At 34.6% G+C, this 24,130-nt stretch overlaps 1 long non-coding RNA gene across 1 annotated transcript; it reads left to right on the top strand.

The window, feature by feature from the left end:
• Nucleotides 1-2: 2 nt before the first annotated feature.
• LOC120250610 lies at nt 3-1,585 on the top strand. The gene is made up of 3 exons (XR_005533046.1): nt 3-219; nt 429-511; nt 610-1,585. It is a non-coding gene; the product is annotated as an uncharacterized LOC120250610 (long non-coding RNA).
• Nucleotides 1,586-24,130: the final 22,545 nt, after the last annotated feature.

Below are 24,130 nucleotides of genomic sequence, written 5' to 3'. Positions count from 1 at the left end.
CATAGATATATATATATATATATATAGAGAGAGAGAGAGAGAGAGAGAGAGAGTTCTCACTTCTCAGCTTGTTCTATAAATTGAAGTATCACCATTAATTAATTCCTTCATGTTTGGAGATTGAGCTAATCTTTTTATCTATATTATATATCTCAATCTTGCAGCAGTTCTTCAATTCCTCACTGGAGATTCTCTGGATCAAAGTATGATGTGCCAGAGGTTAGTCATCTTATTCATAATTCAATTATCACAAAAGTATATACATTGCATAGAAATTATATTTAAAATTAACTTGTTTATATGAATGAGATGAACATATATGAAAATAGAAGGGAACAACCACACACACACACACACACACACATATATATATATATCTATATATTCTCTAATGATTGGAACTCTGATCTTCTTTGTTGGATCACAAGCTTTTCTGAAGAGCATAACATGGGACAATCTTCAAAAGTTCACTGTAAGAAGACAATGAACATGATGGATACCAGATGTTCAGGTACTATAACATAAAGTGGAGTTAGGCATGCATTTGTTGCATACTAGCTAACCGTACTTAACTTTATTTATCTAACATGAGTTTGCTGTTGGGTTCAGATGCATTCAATACTGATTAAGATGGAATGTGACTCAAATTTTTGAGATGATCCGTGTGAAATGAAGAGGTAAAAACAAATTTGGAGACTACCAAATGTTTCCTTTGATTGGGTGACATTTTTACTTGCATTTTGATTTGGAAGTGCTCGCTAGCTAGCTAGCTAACTTCATGCATTGATCTTAGTGAATAAAAAGTTCATATTGAGCTGGTTCATCAAATTGTTATTCTTGTGAAAGTGCTTAAATTCATAACAGCACTATTTTTATGGTAATGTTAAAGAGTATATTGCACCAATTGTCTTAATGAATAGATGTATGCCGTACTGTGATATTAAATATGCTTACTTTATCCTTTTAAGTAAAGTAATTATGTTCTCAGCTGGAATCATCTTAAGAATACAAACATCAATTAGTCCTAGGACATATGTATAGTGATCTAATTGAGTACTTGCTTGTATATTAGAGAGAGCATTAAATAATATATACGAAAGGTACATATCTAGAGCTCTAGATGATTGTTGTGACTCTCTTTTTTCGTTAATTAGTAGTAATCAAGATATTGAGGGGAATTCATGTATTTATATATGTCCATTAGAAGATTAGAAGATAGAAGAGCCATTGATGAAAAAAACAAAGCCCATGTAATTCAGTGTATCTAGATGTAGCATCATTATATAGATATACGTTATTGATAAGGACTCAATATTTACATTTATTATTTGGAGATTTTTTAGCAATATATTCCATTCACATAAGAAAAGCAAAGGATATTCTATCCTCAATAGACCACCAAATTAATGAAGTATTCTACTCTTCTTGTATCTCATATATATATATATATATATATATATATATCTGATAGACATCATCTTGTCAAATTCTTACCTTATCATGTACCTTAGAATCTCAGTGATCATATTCAAATTAGATTACTTTTAGTTTTGGAATAGAATAACTTTGTGAATGAAGGTGTTCTTTTCTTTTCTTGTTTTCAAGGATATCATCAAGAAAATGGAGAGTTTAACATCAGTGATGACAATGATGATATATAGATTGAAGAAGCAAACTATATTAAAAGAGTATTACTATATAACTTCATTTTTTTAAGGTCTTAATTTGTTGGATAGAAACGAACCTTTTTGAGATACATGAATTGACTTGAAGGTTGTAATTGTATTAGGATTTGCATCTACTTCTTATCATGAGCTACTTATAAATTAATGTATCTGATCATTTTGGCTGGCTAAAAGAAGCCTTGGAAGTAATTCTAATGAAAGTTCAACGGATTTTTTTTATATCTTATTACTATCTATGCTCAAATTCAATCCTCGATATTAAGATATACAATAACCAACATGAAGTAATTCCTTCATTGTTTTACTCTAAATCTTCACAGATTGGGCAAACAACTGTGATGAAGTCCCATAGTGCAAAAAAGAATTACTACAAAATTTTTTACATATTAGGTGAATTTTGCATGAGTGAATGGATTGTTGACTTTGCATGCATGCAGGCTTTTGGTCGTATGATTACGTAGGGACTCTATTGCACATTGTGATCTTAAGAGTTATTTTTTTTATATATATATGTACATGCTTATGTATATATTGAAACAAGTGGAATTATAATTATTGCTATTTATGTATATATTGATCTCTTAGAGAGGAGGTTAGAGAGGAGGAAGTGAATCATTTACTATGATTTTTTAAGAATATTTTTATCTAACATGTCATTTAAAATGATATTTGTACCACCCACCTGCAATATGTATAAATTTAAATATTATTAAATTTGTTTATAAGATACTTAAGGAGAAAATAGTAATAAGTGGAGGTAGCATGATGTGTTTTTTTTATCTGGTTATCAAGAAAAAAGGTCATGAGTATAATAATTAAAATAATTTTATATATTTATCAAATTAACTGATATATGGTTCTAAATTACTGTAATAACTATTCAATTTTAATAGTTAAACAATTGATATATATTAAGATAAAGACCAAATAGTTAAAACAATATGTCATACGGCGTGCTGTATTATTCTAAAAAAAAAAATAGAAATATTATAATTAAACTAATCTTAGACAAACAAAAATGACAACAAAATGAATAGTCGAGAAGTTCTCTAGATTTTAGGAAAATAACATTGAAGTCTTTAGACATTTATAAATTGACTTGGAGGTCTCTCTAATATTTGCAATGCCTAATAAGTCTCTGCTTTTACTTATAATTCTTCTGTGGTCCTTGCAAACACTAAATCAACTTTTTAAACCTTGTAATATCAAAAATGACCTATATCTTCTTCTTCTCTTCCTTCTTCGTCATCATCATTATCATTTTGTTTTATAAATGTTCCTTTTCTTCTTGTTGCTTTCCTTTTTCTTGAATGTGTTCTTTTTATTGTTTTCTTTGTCATGTATTAAAATATTTCACTCATCCTTTATCCTTGTTTTCCTTTTCTCTCTTTTTTTTTTTTTCCTTATATTTATTATAGAACTCCATTAATAATGGCCACTCTTCTTGCATGAGTTAAAATGGTGTGAGGAAGAAGGATGAAAAATAGGAGTAAAAAGAAGACAGATAAATCGGAGTTAGCATAAAATTGCTTAGTGATTAACATATCAAAGAGAAAGCATGAACCTTTAATTATTACCTGCTTAGAAGTATCTCTACCTACTCAGATTGTAGGTCTACATGCTTTGAATCATGATCTACACAAGTTTAATCAACTCAAAGTATTCATTGTAATTTTCAGATTTTTAGCTCAAATTACATGTGCATCCGCTAAATGACGTTATGACGTCCACTATTTGCTCAAATCGTAAGTGTGCTAACTCTAATTCTCGAGCTTGCGTCTCAGCAACTTCCACTACTTGCTCAGATTGCAAGTACCTGCTCAAAATCATGGATTACCTACTCAGAAAATAAAAAAGAAAGTTCAAATATATAAAAAATTAACTTAATTTAAGCATAACAAATAGAATAAGTTGATAGATGTATCATCATCGACTATAGTTCGAACCTCCACATTTATAAAGAAGAAAGAAAAGCAAAATTTGCAGGTCCAAATGTATAAAAGTTTAATTTTAAACAATTGGTAACTTCCAATTTTTCTAAAACGCGATTGAATTGAAATTATGTTAAGGTCTTTTAGTACTTTCATTTTATTATCAAACAACAAATTAGTACATACCTAATTTTGTAAAAAAAATATTAGTTTTATATAAATATGTAAATCATTTATGTATATTAACATAAAAGAGAAAATAGCCATAACCTTATATCTCAAGCAATTAGCCATAACAGTCGGCACTTAATCATTTATTTTGCTTGAGACTACCATGTAATTGAGTCCTTATGTTGGTTTAGTACCGACTGTTCTTGGATTGTGGAGACTTTTAAGATACATTAACCCCTTTCTCAAGATGACTAATCCCTAATCCCATATGATGACTCCAATATCCCTACAATTGCATTAAAAGCTTCCATGAATCCCACTATTAGGTTTCACCTTAATTCAAAGAGTTTGACACCATACACTCTATCTCTAGGCGTGCACTCACCCTTTATCATCCATGTTATGACATATACATGATTAATTTTTCAATATTAATCATGCAATTTAGAAATGTAATTGAGCTCTCACATAAGCAATTACAAGCATTAAGCACACATAGATAATTCACAAAAAACACATCAACTAGTTAATATTAAGAAAAGAAAGAATACAATGATGAGTTGATGAGTGTACAATTGTGCATTATTTCATATCATTTTGTACACTCATCAGGCATGCATTAGAGTTATGTTGCAGAATCCGATGCTAAACATGGTGTGTTTTGCATTCTCAGGCTTTGAAGCAGTGCTAAAAGACGAGAGAGAGACAGAGAGAGAGAGAGAGAGAGAGAGAGAGAGAAAAAGTAGTTTGGAGGCAAATCTTAGAAGATGGAGCTCTCTCGGCATTATTTGACAAAGGACAGACCAATTAGCGTCACTTACGGACGCCTTACGGCTATGCTTATGACCGTAAGCCTCTTTAAAAAGACCATGTAGGTATGCTTATGCTCATAAGGAGGAGTAGACTGCAAATCAAAGGTGTTACGTGCATGACTTGCGCCTGTAAGGGTGGTCGCATAAGCAATCCAAAGAAGCTTATGATCCAACGCTTATGGCTGTAAGATGGACCATAACACTATTATGAAGGACTTACGGGCAGGGCTTACAGCCGTAAGTTACCTTGTAAGGCTTGCGATCAATCTTTCCCAGATCCTTACGACCATGTCCTTACGCCTGCAAGAAGCATGCAAGCGGCACATTATAAATAGATCTGATGAGGATTTTTAGGGCATCTCTTGTTCTATTCTTAATCTATCTTTGGAGGTAAAGCCAAGGGAAGAAGAAGGGTGAATCTCCAGATCTCCAGGTTTATGAGGTGATTTTAAGAGGAGACTCAATCCCATCATCGAGAGGAAGGAGATCATAGCCGCTAAGCTTACCTTGGTAGTGTTCATGGAAGGTCCTTGGGTGTTCTCCGGTGATCCTTCCCTGGCACGATTGAGAAGGGGATTTTAATACTTCTCTTGATTCTCTTCATGCCTTGTAATTTGAAGCTTGCTCTCCATTAATGGAGGGCTGATTTCATAGATGTTTTGGAGTAGTTGAACTCTAGGGTTTTATTCTTTTGACATTGGTTGTGGATTTTAATGCTTTAGTTTTTCTTTAATTGCATTCTATGTTTTTCGTATCTAATTAAGTGTTTGAATGCTTGATTGCTTATATGGCGAAAGCCCTAGTTATCATATTCGATGTGCTTTGTGAGGAGCAGAAATACCCACCTAGCATAGACATACCGTTATTAGAAGGGATTGTGAGTAAGCCTTGCAATGTGGTACTTTGGAGAATTCTTCTCCCTTAATCCTCCCTAGCAAATTAACTTGTGATCTCCGTGCTCTTTGTAATCACGTGGAATAGATTTTAGGAGAAATCACATCTCTATTTTGTATTCGGCTTAGGGATAATATCTTTGCAAGAAGGATTACCTAATTAAGAGATTCTTGTTAATTTACAGTGATATTTCATAGTGTTATAAGTGATTGTGTGGTGATTGTATCAACACTTTACAAATACAGTTACTATTTTCTCTTGCAAGAGGGGTTTAGTATAATTTAGAAAATCTCTCGGTTTGAATAAGATTGCATGTTAAAATAGCTTTTGTCTTGTACTTAACAAAACCCTAGAGGGATACTATGCCTGGGCATCGCTTCTTCTCTTGATTCATTTTCTCCTTTTTTATTTCATATTTTCTTGCTTTTGTTTGCTTTTTTTTTGCACACATTACTGCTATCTTATTTAGGCTAGTTTTCAGGATTAGGATTGTTACTAATATTCTCCATCTTCCCTGTGGACTGATATTTTGCTTTTTAGCACTTTACTACTCGATCAGCATGTACACTTGCATCCTTATCATGAATATACAATTCTACCATATTTTATATCATTTTGTACACTTATTAAGCATGTATCAGAGTAAAATTATGGAGTTTGATGCTAAACATAGTGTATTTTGTATTCTTAGGCTTCGAGTAGTGCTTAAGGATGAGAAAAAGTGCTTGAGGATGAGAAAAAGTCAAAAGAATCATTCTAGAGCCAAATCGATAAAAATAGAGCTCTCTCGACATCAATCTTGATGAACAGGCCAGGATAGACCTCCTTACGGTCACCTTATGGCCGTGCTTATAGCTGTAAGCCTCTTCTAGAGAACCTTGTGGGTATGCTTATGCCCATAAGGATGAGCATAAAGATAAACCAGAGGACTTTACGGGCAGGACTTTCGCTCGTAAGTCAGACCGTAAAGGCTGTTTAGAGGAGTTTATGAGTATAGCATACGCTCGTAAGAGTGGTCGCTAGGGAGGGTAATCTAGATGAGCTTACGGTCTAGCACTTACGGCCGTAAGCTGGATCGTAACACAAGATATTAGACCTTACATACGGGACTTACGGCCATAAGTGATCTCGTAAGGCTCGTGACCCATTATTCCCAGCTCCTTACGATCACATTCATATGCCCATAAGCAGCCTGTAAGTGGCGCAATATAAATATTCCTAACGAGGGTTTCTATGGCATCTTTTGTTCTATTCAAATGCTAGGTTGAGAGGAAAGAATGGGGTAGATCTTTAGGGCTTTAGAGGTGATTCTAGAGGGAGATTCAACCCTTCTATCTTAGAGAAGAAGAATTGTAGTTGTCAAGATTAGCTTGACGACGTTCGTGGAAGGTCCTCGGGTATTCTTCTGCAATTATCTCTCAGCACAATTAAGAAGGGGGTTTTCATGTCTTCTTCGATTCTCATTGTCTTGTTTTGATGTTTTCCCTCCATTAATGGAGGGCTAATTTTGTACATGTTCGGACATATTTGAACACTAGGGTTTTATTCTATTTTGACATTAATTGTGGATCATGTTGCTTTAATTGTTTTTTAATTGCAATCCATATTATTTGAATCCAATTGCGTGTTGTGTATGGCTTGATTGCTAATGAGGCACAATTGTAGACCTGCCTAAAGGCCGGGCTACCCACTTGAGCCTGGAGACCTACTTGAAAAGTGGGAGTTTTTGGACAAATATTTGAGGCCCAATGATCAAACCTTGGGTAAAAGCCCATTTTAAAAATGGTCCAGGTTTGGGGTTTATTTTTTAAGCTCGGCCAGGCCCGAAAATATATAATATATTTATTAATTACTGTTATTAAAAATATTAAAAAAATGTTTCTTTCATTGATTTTGGAGGCTTGGAGTCTTAAGGTTTCCCCTTTTTCTATAAATACCATCGTTTCCAAAGATGTCCTTCTTTTCTCTTCTCTCTTCTTCTACTCTCCATCCCTCATTGACTTTTCCCCACGATTCCCCCACTGATCTCCTCCGGTTTCTTCGGATCCCTTTGGGGATTCCTCTGCAAGAGCTTTCCTAGCTTGGATTCGGGTCTTTGAGGTTTGTGGCCTTTGTATTCTTTTGTTTTTGTGGTTTTGTTGGCTTTTTGGATTTGTTTTTAGGTTTGATCAGTTTTGAGCAGTGTTGTGGGTTTTGATTGGTGAGTTGTTGGGTATTATGATGGTTTTTTTTATAAAATATGTTGGGTTTGTTGGTGGTTTGGCTAGATCTCTTGTGGGAATTGGTGGATTTGTGCTTGTTTTGGTTATGATCTTTGATGATTTTTTTTCTTTGCAGTTTTTTTCTCAAAGAAATGTAGCTCGTTTTGAAGAAAATGAGCTAAAATCGTTGATTTAGTGTAAATTTGTGTGTATATTTATTTTTCTTTATCTATTTTTGGATTATTTCTGTGAGGCATTTTTTTTTGCCTATCTCCACATTCATAATTTTGGTTTATGTTCACTTTTTCTAATTTTTTTTGTGTACTTAGCTAATTATTTGCATCCCTTCTTTTTTTCCTTGCTAGATTAATTAAAAGTAAATATTTGATGTTTTAGATTCAATAAACCTGTAAAGTTTCTTGGTCAAAACTTGCAATTCCTTGTGAAGACTAAGTTTGCCATTACTCTTCTCCTTGTTTGAAGAGATATTCAAAGACCCAGTTACCAAATCAAACCTTTAATTTTTCTCAAAATTTTGCATATTAATTTAGTCATTAATGGTAAACATTTTCTATATTGTAAAAGCTTTTCTATCTTTTGTTTTTTTTTTCTTTAAAATCACATTATCAACTCTTGAATATTGATTTTATTTTAAATTTTTGTAGAACAGACATAAGGTGCAAGGATATTTGTTTGTTGGATTCTAATAATTGAGTCTATTGTGTAACAAAATAATTTTGAAAAATAAATTATGATATTATTGTTCTTCATATTGGTATATTTGTTTTCTCTTTATGTTTAATAAGACCCATCTATTTAACATTTAGTCCATTGGTTATTAGAGAGCCAATAGTTTGTTTATTTCACATATGACCATATGCTATAATTTTTTTAATTGATTGCTAGAATTAATTAAGTTTGCCTTTTCATAATAGTTTCAACAAAGATGAGTTTAGATTCCTTCAATATAAAGTTTCAATGTTTCTCATGCTTTTAAAAAACAAGTGAGAAAAAGACAAAGAAATAAATGGATTTATTTATTTTCTTCCAAATGATTAATATGTTTAAACCAGGTCAACCATATTGATTAGTAAAACTTGATAGCATATTCTTTTTTTCCAATCATGCTATTGTTTTTTATTATAAATCAAATTGTGCATTTGTCTATTTTCTAGTACTCTTATTCATTTAGAATTTTATATTGTTGTAGGACTTGAATTTCATGACAATGGCAAGTTCAAATACTCCTATAGATGTGGAGGACGGGTACACTGAGTATGAAAGTGCTTCCAAACTTGAAAAAAACAACTACATCAAAGGTGTGGAATGATATGAAAAAACTTGAGTGTGACAACAAAGAACTAATAAGGGCATAATTTAATCACTGTAAGGCCATTTTATTTGCTAAATCCTCTAGTGGTACTTCTCATTTAAGACGTTATTTACAAGGCTGCCTCAAAAAATATAACAAAGATATTAGACAATACACACTAACAAGTCAACCAAATATCAGTGGTGGGTTACTTATTAAGAACTATAAGTATGATGAAGAAGAATGATGTAGAGCTGTTTCAATTTTTCTTGTATGTGACAAGCATTCTTTTAGAACATTTGAAGAATTGGGGCTTAAATATTTGATGAATATTGCAAGTTCCAACTATAAAAATATAAGTAGAGAAACAACAACTAGAGATGTTCTGTGATACTATACAAAAGAAAGAGAGCATGTCAAAAAAGAGTTAGCTAAAGCCCTGAGCTGAATATGCTTAACTTCTGATAATGGGAAATATGAGCATACTGTTGATGAATATATTTGTGTTACTGTACCTTGGGTTGATAGTGATTGGAAATTACAAAAAAGAATAATCAGATTTAGAGCTTTGACTCCTCCTTATGATTGTTTAAACATAGTAGATGAACTTATTATGTGGTTGGCTCAACTGCAAATAGACAATAAAATTTTCAGCATCACATTGGATAATGCTTCTTATAATGATGTCATGGTTTCCTCTCTTAAACGTCGTTTTCATGCCAATAGAGCTCTTTTATGTGATGGTGCATTTTTTCCAAATTAGATGTTGTGGACATATTGTCAAACTCATTGTTCAAGCAGGTTTGAGACTTATTTATGATGTTGTTAATAAGGTTTGAAATGGGATAAAGCACCTAAAAAAATTGGTTCTCGCAAGAAAAGGTTTTGTGAAATGGATGAAAAATGTTTTCACTTGAATGGAACAAAGAAATTGCATCAAGATGTGCGTGTCAGGTGGAACTCCACATATTTAATGCATGAATTTGCTCTTTATTACAAAGATGTATTAGATTATTGGGGGCAACGTGATAAAGACTTTCATTGTTAAGCACTTTTTGTTGAAGAATGAAGAAATGTTTAAATCTTTTGCAAGTTTTTGAAAGTTTTTTATGATGTAACTCGTATGTTCTCCGGTTTCAAATATCTAACTTCAAACAATTACTTTAGAGGGGTTTGGAATCCACAATGCCTTAATAGACACTATTAAAGGCCCACACACATTCTTGAGTCCTATGGTCAAGGAAATGCAAGAAAAATTATTTAAATACTAGGCAGAATAATGTTTGGTATTATCTTGTGCCGCTATTTTAGATCCTTGCTACAAATTGAACTATGTGGAGTATTGTTATACTAAACTCTATGGTAGTCATGCATCGAAGTTTGTCTAAACTATTCTTAATACTCTTAAAATATTGTTTGATGAACTATAAATCCAATTCATCATCTTTGGTTAGAAGTTCAAATGTTACGAGGGCTAGTTTTGTTGAATTCAGCTTTGAAGATTCTAATGTTATTAGAAGTAAGCTTGATAACCATGATTAGACTGAAGATTACTAGCAGTATCTAAATAAATCTAAAGTTGAAGGTGAAAAGTCACAGTTAGATCTTTACTTGGAAGAAAAAGCACTTGAGTTGAACACTGATATTGACATTTTGGACTATTGGAGTAAAAGATCTATAAGATATTCCGAACTTTCACTATTGGAACGTGATCTTTTAGCAATTCCCATATTTACTGTGGCTTTAAAGTCGGTGATAAGTGCTTGTGTATAAACATTTAATTGTGTGTTTTCATGTATTGAGCACCACTTTTATCAGATTTTATGGCTCATAAAGTGTATTTGGTGTTTTTTTATGCAAACAAGGCTATGAAGGCATGTTGGAACAAAAAGAAGTAAAGATAGGGCATGGTGGCACATTTTGGGAGTCTTTTGCACAACATATGATCAAGGCACGAGATGGGTTCACATACAGGGGTGTGTATGCCAACTTCTGAGGATTTTTGAGTCATTTCATGAGCCGGAAGGGCACGAAGACAGTCACACACTCATGTTCTAGTTCATGTAAAGATGTCAGAAGAACTTTCAACATTTTCACTGGACAGAAGGCCACATGACCTACCATACAGGCATGTGCCTAACCTTGTGGCTTCAAGACAGAAGTTTTTGGTGAGTTTTGTTCGTGTGTTAATGTAGAAAAACTACTGTAAACATGTTACTATGGTAGGTTACTGTACATGTCATGTCAAATCACGATTTCAGATTATAAAAGGCCACTTTAAAGAGGTTTTATTATCTTTTTTCCTATCTTTTGGAGAGAGGTTAGATGGCTATGCCCTAGGCTTGACGGAGGGGTCAATGGAGAAGAAGGACCCTTGGAGACCATCAACACAGACTAAAAGGGGTTTATTATTATGGATTACACTTGTTTTTATTCATATTTTGATTTCACATTATATTGCTCCATGGAGAGCTAAACCCCTAAGGGGTACTTGGACATCTAAACCCTAGGATTTAATCTTGCATCGACTTGTATTGTGTTTCTTTCAATTGAGAATTTAATTTGAGTTTCAATCTTGTGTGCTTGTTGATTGGCTTTCCCTTAGTATGACACTAGGGTTGAGAGCTAAACCTAATCATCTTAGTGATGAGTGACCATCACCGCTAGGATTAGATTTACCAAGATTGAAGAGAGTTGAGAGGGTGAGTCGAGAGGTAGTGGAGGGTCCCTTTTATCATCTGATTTGAGTTACCCTATCTCCATATTCTAAGAGCTCTTAGTAATGTATGTGGTGTGATATGTTGAGAGCAACCTCTCCGCTTTGACCTCGTATTGGATTAGGGATCTTTCACTTGGATTAAAGGGTTTGATCAACTTCTAGGAATAGGGTTTCTCACTTGGGACCCATAGAACTCTAAGTAGTTATATGTGGTGTGAGGCATTGAGATATTTCTCTGTCGGGACCTTATAGGAGACTAGTCACCAGTTGGCCTAGGTTAGGGATCGGTGTGCTTCGGATTCCCACAACTTATTTATTCTCGATTAGGGAAGCACAATATTAGTCATGTACTTAACTTAGAATCCTATGGGGAGCATTGTCCGGGTACTCCATCTTTCATTGATTGGTATGTCTTCCTTGCTTATTTCTTGTTTACTTCTTGCACTTTGATAGTAACTTGATCACATTTCACCCATTGATTTGATTCGGTTAATTAACTAGGTTTTAGTTGTTGCTAATTTTTTATTCCTTGTGGATTCAACTACCTGACCCATTGGGTACATTATATTACTTGAGTGACTCGTGCACTTGCAGACACACACAAGGGGTGTGTCAAGTTTTTGGCGCTGTTGTCGGGGAATAGATTTTAGAAACGCTTGTGCTTTATTACTTTAGCCATTCACCTTTTTCTTTGTTTATTCTATTCCGCACTTCTTTGCTTCCATCTATCTAATTTGTTTTCTTTAATTGATTTCAGCTATATGCTATGACCTGAGGCAACCTTTCCATAATGGCTGAAGGAGATCTTGAAATTGAGCGTAAAATTTATAGAAAGGGCAAGGAACTTGTACAAGAACATAATTATTCAGCTAAAATAAAGGTTGAAGAGTCTAAAAATATGGCTGAACAGAATGAGCAACTTGAGAACACTTTCAGACTATGCAAGACCTACAGTTCATGGCACACAATCATGCATTGTTAGGCCACCAATTACCACTCAAAGCTTTGAGCTCAAGCTGGGGTTCATCCAAATGGCACAGTAATCCTCACAATTTAATGGTTTGGCCGACGAAGATCAAAATAACCACATTGAGAATTTTCTAGAGGTGTGTGACAAGCTCAAGATCAATAGAGTTACGGATGATGCCACACGATTGAGAATTTTCCCATTCTCTTTGAAGAGAAGAGCCAAGCAATGACTATAATCATTACTGATGGCATCTATTACAATGTGGGAGGAAATTATGGAAGCTTTTCTTACTAGCTATTTCCCTCCCGGGAAATCAATGAAGCTTCGGAATAAAATCTTCTCTTTTATGCAGTCGGAGTTGGAGTCTCTCTTTGAGACATAGGAATGGTTCAAGGACCTCTTGCAAAAATGGCTTAACATGGATTCTCCAAGTGAATGATTGTATACACTTTCTATAATGGGTTGAATCCGAGCATGAAGCAATTGCTAGATGCTGCAGGAGGTACCTTAGGAAGTGAAACCCCAGAAGTTGTCCGATAACTCATTGAAGAAATATCTATGAATAGTTATCAATAGCATGCTTGAGACAAGAAGAAAATAGCGGGTCTTCATGAGATTGATATAGTTATATCCCTAGCAGCCCAAGTGGATGCATTGAGCAAGAAGTTATACACTCTAACTTCTACAAGTGTATCAGTAGTGATGAATTATGAAGGGTGTAGAGGTGGAAACACCTTATTAGGATGCCTTATTTCTTTCGCAGTTCAACGACTGTTGAGTAGGTAAATTATGTAAGGAATACGATGAGAGGTCAAGGAAATCCCTATAGCAATACTTTTAATCTAGGATGGAGAAATCATCAGAATTTCTCGTGGAGTAATTAAGGACAGGAAAAACCATCTACTCCACCAGGTTTTCAGCAACTGCAGCCTTCAAACTGGGATAATAGGGTTTCAGAGTTGGAGAAGGTTCTAACTAAGTTCATTCAGTCCTCTGACATGTGATTTCAGAATGTGGAAGCAACACTTTGCAATCATTCGGCCTCACTACACAATCTAGAGAATCATGTTGGCCAAATAGTGAAGTCATTAGTGGAGAGACCTCAAGGGAGCTTACATAGCAATTCGGAAACAAATCCGAGGGTGCAATTGAAAGTGGTCACTTTGAGGAGTGGTCAAAAACTTGAAAGTAAGCTCCCAATTAAAAAGGTTGCGCAAAACAAACCAGTGGAACAAGAAGTTGAGGAAAAAGGTAAAGGGAAGGATGTAGCTTCCACATCATACAAGCCAAGAATTCCCTACCCTTTAAGGCTGAAAAAATGACCAAATCACTGAGAAATACAAAAAATTTCTAGGCCTTTTCAAGCATCTATACATTAACATCTTGTTCATGGCGACATTGTCACAATACCTTGCAAATGTGAAGTTTTTGAAGGGCCTCTTGACCAGCAAGAGGAAGATGGAGGAGAGAGTGTAGCTGCAATTTTGGATGCATCTTGCTCAGCAATACTTCAGAAAAATTGACCAAGCAAGATGAAGGATTGTGAAAGTTTCATCATACATTGTGACATTAGAGGTTTGGGTGAAGAAAAGACATTGGCAGATTTGGGGGATAGTATCAATGTAATGCCTTACAAATATATTTAGAAATTGGGTTTGGGAGAACCATGACCCACTCAGATGATACTTCAACTAGCTGATCATTTGATTAGATGTCAGAGGGAAATCATTAAAAATGTTCTTGTTAAGGTTGACAAGTATATATTTCCTATAGATTTTATGGCTCTTGATATGAATGAGGATGTTGACATTCTGTTGATACTTGGAAGGCCCTTCCTATGTACTTCCAAGGATCTTATCGACATGGATGACAAAGGATTAACTTTAAGAATCGGGGATGAGAAATTGACCTACCATCTTGTTGAAGCCATACAATATTCTCTTGATTTTGATGATACTTTGTATTTCCTTGATACCACTGATGATTTGATAAATAACTACGGGTAGGAAACTCTATGTTTTGACCATTGGAAGGATGGTTGGATCAAGATGCCAAGGAGGAGAATTCACCAAAGGGTGTAGTTGACAAGGAGTAACCTACTCTGGAGATATTGAAAAAGATTTTTAGAGGATGAGGAGGTTGAAATGTCACCACAAAAAGCACCCCCAACACTCTTGAGAATGATTGCACACAAGTAGAGAGCGAGACTTCCTCGTTTGGTAACATGTTCAATCATTCTCCTTCTAATCTGCAGAATTTATGCTCAGCATGCTTTAAGGTTGTAGGAGAGGGAGCATCCATCCTTCATGAACCTCCTTGAGGTAAGAGATAGGTACGTCAAGCTTGTGACATTAAACAAGCGCTTCTTGGGAGGCAACCCAAGTGTTCTCTTTAGTTTTAATTAAATTTTCGTGTTGTAGAAATAATTTCCATAAGTAGAAGTCAATTTTTATTTTTGTTGGTGTTGAGTTTTTCTTGTTGATTTCTGGTGTTTATTCATGTATTCATGTATTCATGTGTGTGCCAAAGTTAATGTTGTATTCCATGCTTTTAGTTGAGAAATTGGTTGTAAAGTTGGGGAATTCATGTTTTTCTTCATCTTCACATGGGCACGCACATGGGTATGTGTGTGCTCATATGCCTTACAATTGGCAACAGAAAGAGCTAAGTTTCGAGACACTCTTTACTATAGCAAATTACTGTACACGGCATGTGGATTTTCCACATGGCCGTGTGGGTGGTTGTGTGGAATCGTGATTTCAGATTATAAAAGGCCGTTTTAAGAGGTTTCATCTATCTTTTTGCCTATCTTTTGGAGAGTGGTCAAGTAGGGTTTGGGGAAGTTCTTTGCCCATCAAAAGAGTGCTTCTATGCCGATCTTCATCGAATCCTTCCAAGGATAGCTACTGGGAGAGCCACCAATGACATCAATTCAGAGGGGTGTGCCCTAGGCTTGACGGAGGGATCCTTAGAGAAGAAAAAGCAGCCCTTAGAGACTATTAGCACGGACCAAAAGGGGATTATTCTTATGGATTGCACTTATTTTCATTCATATTTTGATTTCACATTATATTGCTCCATGTAGAGCTAAACCCGGGGATACATGGACATGTTAACCCTAGGATTTAATCTTTCATCAACTTGTATTGTGTTTCTTTTAACTGAGAATTTAATTTGAGTTTTAGTCTTGTGTGCTTATTGATTCGTTTTCCCTTAGAGTGACACTAGGGTTGAAAGCTAAATATAATCATCTTAATGATGAGTGACCATCACCGCTAGGATTAGATTTACCAAGATTGAAGAGTATTGAGAGGTTAAGTCGAGAGGTAGCGGAGTGTCCTCTTTCTCCTCCAGTTTGATTTACCCTACCAACATATTCCAAGATCTCTTAGCAATTGTATGTGGTATGGGACATTGAGAGCAACCTCTCCGCTAGGACCTCATATGGGATTAGGGATAGTTCACCTGGACCAAAGGGTTTGATCTACTTCTAAGAATAAAGTTTATCACTTGGGATCCTGAGAACTCCAAGAAGTCATATGTGGTGTGAGGTGTTGAGATATTTTTCCTTCGGGACCTCGTAGGGGACTAGTCACCGGTTGTCCTTAGTTAGGGATTGGTGTGCTTTTGGATTCTCATGACTCATTTATTCTCGATTAGGGAGGCATAATATTAGTCTTGCACTTAACTTAGAATCCTAGGGGGAGTATTGATTGGTTTCTCTTCCTTACCTATTTCTTGTTTACTTCTTCTTGTACTTTGATAGCAACTTAATCATATTTTACCTATTGATTTGATTAGGCTAATTAACAAGATTTTAGTTGTTGCTGATTTTCTATTCCCTGTAGATTCGACTACCTGACCCATTGGGTATATTGTATTACTTGAGTGACCCCTGTACTTGTGAACACATCAAGAGGTGTGTCAGTAGGCTTTCAGTATTGGAAAAGAGTCATCAATTATATGAGAAGTTCACTAAAACAAAAACAGTTCAAGATGTTTTTTGTTTGGATGATTGGATGCACGCTAGAGGATTTTTAGCTGGTGATTTTTTTTTTGCTATTTTCTATGTATTGTTATGATATTTTTATTTTATGATTCATTAGTTTGTTAATTTGCAATAACAATAGGATTGGAAGATGAAGCATCGGTTTCTTGTGATGATGAAGATGATGAGGAAAATTAAGCTACAACAATGACTTCATAGGTAAAAATAGTTTTGTAATTTATATGAAGTTTAGTTAATTTATTTAATTTTGAAGAATATGAGTATAGGGAAATGTTTACAATGTTACAATTTCCCTTTTTCGTAATTGTGATCAATGTGTTAGTAACTTATCCCTTTGATTTTCCAGGTATTCTTGAGTTAATAAGCTTAAGCCTACCATTTCTCTTTACTCCTTTCTTGATTAATCTCATATTTGTTATTTTTGGCCTTGTAGGTTATGCTTCTCTATATCATATTTTGGGAAGAAATAAGTATCAACATTTTATTGTATAAGATGCCAACATATTGATTTCTTGGTTATGTTTGGTTGTATGATACCTAGAAGTATCTACTCTTGAAGATAGGTGTGCTATTTAACTTGGATGAAGTTGTTTATATAATGATAGTCAGTCTTAATATGTTTTTTCTTTAAATTGGATGGTGTGTTTTCATATGTTAATGGCGTGCTATTTAAATTTGATGATGTTTTTCATATGTAATGTCTTTATATATATATATATGATAATAGTTTGTGTGTATATATATATATATTAATACATATAAATCTCTGTTGGTATTCTTTATTGGTTTCATTCAAACTGATATTCTACAGTATGTATATATGTGTTTAAGATTGGTTTTGTAGAGTCATTTTAGTTAGTAATCCTAGATTAATATTATTGTGAATTTTTTCATAATTGATTTATTATTTGATTAAGAATTAATTTATTTTGGGTGGGCCTTGGTTTAAAGTCATAAAATACGGGCGTGTTTTGGCAAAATTTAAGGCTCGTATTATCAGGCAGGGTTGGGTTTGGGCAAGCTTAAATTTATAATCCATATATCTAGCGTGGCCCAAGCCTGACCCATGGACAGGTCTATGTGAAAGCCCTAGTTTCCACGTATTATGTTCTTTGTGATGAGTAGAAATACCCACCTAACATAAGCATGCCACGATTGGAGGGGATTATGAGTAAGCCTAGCAATGGGGTACGTACTTTGGAGTTGATAGTTCTCCTTCCTCAATCCTCTCGAGTGAATTAACAAGTGAGTTCCACGCTCTTTGCAATCGTAGAGAATAGATTTGATGAGAAATCACATTTATATTCTGTATGGGATTAGGGATAATCTCTTTGCAAGAAGGATTATCTATTTCAGAAATTCTTGTTAATTCACATTGAGATTTCATAGAATGCAATGTGATGTGGGTTGTCTGTATCTACACTGTACTAAATCAATTACTAATCACCCTTGCAAGAGGGGTTTAGTATATTTTAGGATTTCTCTCAGTTTAATTAGGATTGCATACTTATATAACCTCTGTCCTAAACTTAATAAACCTTAGAGGGATACTATGCCCAGGCATCCCTTTTCCCCTGGTTTCTCGACTATTTTTATTTTCTTAATCTTGTTTTCATTTCTTTTGTTTCTTAGTTTGCTCACACACATCACAACCTGTGTTTAGGTTAGTTTTCGGGATTTGGACTAGTAATAGTACTCTTATTCTTCCATGTGGATCGATACCCTACATTTGTGCACACTATTACTACTTGATCGGCTCGTACACTTGTGTTAACCCTTATCATTCAACAACGAGTTTATCTCAAAGTTTATTGATCCAAGGCATCAATAAAGGTTTAGCCTCTCATATTATAGAAATATATAGTACTAATAACCAAGATCCAAACATGAATGAAAACACAGGAAAAAAATCTCTCAATGCTTCCCTCTTTATGGGTGATGGAATCTCTCACGTCAATGTCAATCTCACCTTCAATCTTGTAACCAAAGTGCCGATATATTAGTGTTAACTAATCCTATATTGGCTCCCTTTGATCCCTTTTTGAAACCCTTGCCTCCATTGAAACTTTTATGAAAAGTCCCCCTAAAAAAACCCTATCTATCAAGTTTTATACTTCAGGTAAAAAGATAGTGCACACCCGTGCATGGGGTTTGCTTGGCTTGTGCACTTTAGTGGTAACACTCAAAGCTCGAATCATCATGGTTTTGGAATTCTAGAAATTAGTACGCTCATGATTTGTGCAGGATGTCTGTGAAGTGGGTGTAATCGACTGTTCTTCACAAAAATTGATTTGCACATCGCAAAAATGCTAGTGTTCTTGCTATGTTCTTCACTAGAATGCTTTGTTGCTCGATTTACTTTGATTCACTCCAACTTTCATTCTTGTTGTCCCAAGTACCTAACTATCTGTTCATTCAATATAAAATACCCAACAAAGTACCAATATAGAAGAATTCATGCTGAAAGACAAGCTAATTAAGTGCACAAATGATGAGTGCATGAAATACATATTTTTCATACTATAAATGCATGCACCTAGTTTGTTTTTTAGCATGAATTTTTCTATTTTAGTGCTATGCCGAGTACTTTGTGCTGAGTGTGCAAGGTAACAAGCTTTAGGACAAAAATAAGCAAAAAAAGATATTTTCCAGTGAAATGTGTACAAAAGAGAAGTTCTAAAGAAGAGCACAACCTCAACAAGGGCGTGTAGAACATCAGATTGAAGAAATTGAAGATCATAGACTTATGCACAGTCTTGTCTTACCAAGAGCACAACCATGCTTATCAAGAGTAGTGGTGTGTTGCCAGCCATGTAGATCTTTAGATGCCAATTCTTTGTTTAGAAGTGAGTCCAAGTGCTGCCAGGGGAGCACAGGTCAAACACTCCTTGAAGCACATCTATGCACTAGCTTGATACTATAAAATAAAACCTAAAGTTAGGTTTTCAAGGAAATCTTTCAGCAAACCTCAAGGGGATGCTAGGGTTCCAAGAGGAGAGAAAGAACATTCGATTTAGGGCATGCCCATGCAACGCTTGGAGCCACTGGGTTTGCAATTTAGGGGAAACTTCATCTATATTCTTTTGTTTGAGAAGTTTGAGGGATATTTCATTATTGTTGTAATATATTCTATTTTTATGGGTTGTTTTATGAATATTTATACTATGAGAGGTTAAACCCCTAGTGGTGCCTTTAAACATGAATATTGATGTTGTTTTGTAGTTGATTTTACTTTATATATATATTGACTTGTTAATTAGTTGTGAATCATCTATGCGTTTTTATACGTGTAATTGTTAGTTTAATTGCTCAATTGCATATCTGAATAGTATGATTAGGATTGAGAACTCAATTATGTTTGGTCCAACCATAAATGTTAGGGTTGGAGCACATGCCTAGAGATAGGGTGTATGGTATTGAACCTTCCAGATTAGGGTAAAACCTAATAGTGGTTTTTAAGAAGTGTTAATGTAGTTATAGGGTGGTTACAATTGTCATATAGGATTAGGGGTAGTCACCCAGACCAAGGAGACTATACCACACTAGGAAACTCCACGGTCACAAGATTCTCAACATGAAGTCAATTTAGGGATTCAATTGCAAGGAAAACTCAATGGGATTGATCTCCACATCACTGTCCATCCCTTTGGTCTTCTCTTGAATTTACCATCCCAATCTTCCTTTTAATTCCCAATTCATGACTAGATTAGACATTAACCATTGATTTCATTAGCTAGATAACAGTCTAAATCAGTACTACGAGAGTTGTTCCTTGTGGATTCGATTGCCCTACTCTTAGGGTACATTTTACTACTTCTTATGACCCGTGCACGTGTGGTGAATACGTAAAGGGCATATCAACAAATTTATAATATGCAAACACATGTTTTCATACACTCATCCTTTATCTCCAAATATGATTACAAAAAGGAGCTTTCCTCCAAATACGATTGCTAGATTCTTATATATATATATATATATATGTGTGTGTGTGTGTGTGTGTGTGTGTGTTGTGATGTGTCCAAGAAATATGCATTTTTCATATTATAAATGCTTGCACTTAGCTTGTATTTTAGCATAATTAGAGCAAATAAGAGTGAAATAAGCAATAAAGCATTTTTTCTAGAGAAAAGCATGACCCAAGCAAGAGTGTGTTCTTGGCCTATAGATCACTGTTGAGGAGAAATTGAATAGCATAACCCTTACATTTCTCCTGCTCAGAGCATGACCATGCTAAAAAAGCATGGCCGTGCTTATTATTGAAAACTCAAAATCATGAAGATTTGATTTTGTAGTGTTGCCAACAGTCAACACATGTCAAACACACCCAGAACATGGCAATGCACACCCCAATTAATGTTAGGGAAAGCATGAAGATCAAGTGTGGAGCGGATATGGAGAAGAATACCTTGATCAATGGTTCCACAAAGATATCGAAGAAGACATTTGGTCGTATGCCAATGATTAATGGTCGGACGATGCATAACTGAGAAAGTTTGTTGCCCACATTTGAAATATCCGAGCAAGCCAGAGAAAGATATTGAAGGCTACCCATAATGGTACGATATTCATTGGGATCCGATAGACAAGAGCCTGAATGAAGAATAAATTAGAGGAGCAATTAGTATTAAGAGTATCAGTCCTTATGGATTCGACTACTCTTCCCATAGAATACACTTTACCACTTATTCTACTTATGCACTTATGGCTCAGTAAATATAGTTAGGGTGTATCATGGTGTTTATAATCTTCATATGTGAGTTAGGGGCAAAAAAAAAAAGAAAGTATTTGTGAGGTGTAATTTAGTGTGGAATTTTTTTGAGTGAAGGATAACAAAATTTTAATGGTGGTGGGTGAAATAGATATAATTACCAAATCATGTAATTCCCACGTGTCTGTGAAATCAATTTTATGTGCTTATTTTTTTCAATTTTTTTATGATTTTTATTTATCAAATTTACTCAACAACAATAGCACTACTTTCCTCACCTTTAAAAAAATTTGTGAAACCAAATTATTTAAAATTAAATTTTAAATATTTCAAACTCAAGAAGTTAAATATTTCTTTCTATTTTTACATTAAATTAGGGATCAATAAATATGGAAAATACAAGAGTCCAATTAGTTTTGAGATTTGAAATAACATATAATTAATTTGATTTGTTTAAAATAATGATAGTCATTGTATTATTAGAAACCAAAATTAATTGAGATATATTCTTTTGGGGATAAAATGTATATAATGTGCAATTTCTGCAAGTTCACAAGTTGTATCAAGTAATAATAGTGTATATAATGCAAAGTTGTCACTCCCGCAAGGATAGGAAGTACTAGCTATTCATCTAATATGTAGCCGATAAGAAACAAGGATGATGAACAAAAACAAACTGAATCAAAAGCTATGGTGACACTATGAATTGGAAGGAATGCAATTAATCATGAAAGAAAGGTATCCAATTAAGGAATCCCCTAGAATGTCAAAATGGAGTGCTAGACTAGGATATCAGATCAAAATTGGGTCCACTGAACCATAGACGTTCCAATAATATACTCACCCCTTTCATAAGACAATGAGCAACTAATTCCTTACATAGCTAGATTGGAATCTCTTCCTAACCTAAATACTATATGATTGCATTAACATGCTATGAACCCTATAAAGAGGATTAACCTACACTTCCTAATCTGGACTAATCCTTTTTTCAAGGTGATTAATAACTAATCCCCTAGGACACCAAATTTATATCTCTCTCTAATCTAGCCCCTTATGATTGTAGGAACACATAATGAATTCCAGAGGTATGGTAACCCTAAACCGGAGAATCATTATACTTAACCCTCTACCTCTAGGTCTATACCCAATTAATCTCAATTGTGGTGGATCTATGTATAAGGATTTGTTAATCTCCTGCACATATATAAAGCATGTAATCAATCTCTCTCTATAAAGAAATTATAATATTCAATACACACAACTGAATCACAATCAAAATGAACTTAAATATGTAGGCGATATCCAAAGTCAAATACAAATTACATTCTAGGGTTTGTCAATGTCTGAATATCCTAAGTGGTTTAGTTCTTCATACTAAGAAAGTGCAAAATACAATCAAGAGGAAATAAATAGCATCAAAGATATGACAAAAAAAACCCTCTTGTGCTCCGCACTTTTTCTCCACGCTATGTTGCGGATATCTTCTCCAAAGGGACTCTAAGGATCTCTCCTCTATGTGGTGCCTATAATCCCCTTGACGATTGACTAAATTCTCCTCTAAAGAACCTCTGAAAAACTTACTTGAAGAGCTGCCAAAAGCATACCAAAAATCCGAGCCAAAAGTCTCTAAAACCCTTGTGTCTGCTATTTTTATAGTTGATAGGGACTAATGTCACCTTTGAAACGCAAGTGCACGTGCTGACCAAGTTATATAGTGTGCTTAAAAGCAAGGTTATCGATCCCACGAAGAATTAGGAAATAATAGTACTAACGTTTATCCTACCATCTAACCTAAAACAAGAGTTAGTAAACAAAGTTAAACAAAGGCAAAAGTACTAAAGTAAAACTAATGATGGGAACTGACAAGGAGTAAATCAAGCATGCGACAAAGGTGTCCAAGCATAGATTTTCTCTAGAGTTTGTTAAGTCCAGAACCATGGTTGTATAAGTCTAGTAATCCAAATTGAACGGAGAGAGTTCCTAAATTATACTACCCCCTTTTATTAAGGTGAGTTATATAACTAGTCCCATTCGATGTTGATACAGACAACCCTATGATTGTAGTGCACACTATGAACATTTATTAAGAATAAACAAGTACTCAAAATATAGACAATTCTCTTTTTGAGGTAATTTTCCCTAATCCCATACAAAGTAGAATTGAGATCTCTCTCTAAAACTACTCCCTATGATTGCAATACGAATGTAATTGCTTGTTAATTCACTTAAAAGTATTATGGGAGGAGAACACTCAACTCCAAAGTACCATATCTCTAGGTGAACTCTTAATCCGCTTCAATCGCGGCTTGCCTATGCTTGGTGGGTCTCTCGACTTGTCACACAAGCATGTCAAACATGAATCTAGGGCTCTCACCTCAATAAAATTCAAGACAATAGACACATGCAATTGAATTTAATAATGAAGGATTGCAATTAATAATCAATGTAAAAATATGCAAGATATAACAAATATCAATCAAATCATAAACCCTAGAGTTCATCTATACCTAAACACCATAAAATTTAGTTTCCTCAAAGCTTGCAATCTCCTTGGATGGATGAAGTTCTTCAAAGATTCACTGATATTACCGCCAGATCTCTCCATGAACGGCTCTTTTGAAGCTTTGAACCTTTGTCTATTCTCTCCCTTTTGCTTTTTCCCCTTGAAAAGATATGTAGTAGAAGCCCTCCAAATTGCCGCTCAAAGGGTGG

This window comes from Dioscorea cayenensis, chromosome 19 (genome assembly GCF_009730915.1).
Source record: "Dioscorea cayenensis subsp. rotundata cultivar TDr96_F1 chromosome 19, TDr96_F1_v2_PseudoChromosome.rev07_lg8_w22 25.fasta, whole genome shotgun sequence".
In the NCBI taxonomy this organism is placed as follows: domain Eukaryota; kingdom Viridiplantae; phylum Streptophyta; class Magnoliopsida; order Dioscoreales; family Dioscoreaceae; genus Dioscorea; species Dioscorea cayenensis.
The sequence above is the reverse complement of the archived record's forward strand: the minus strand, read 5'-3'. Positions and strand labels throughout refer to the sequence as shown.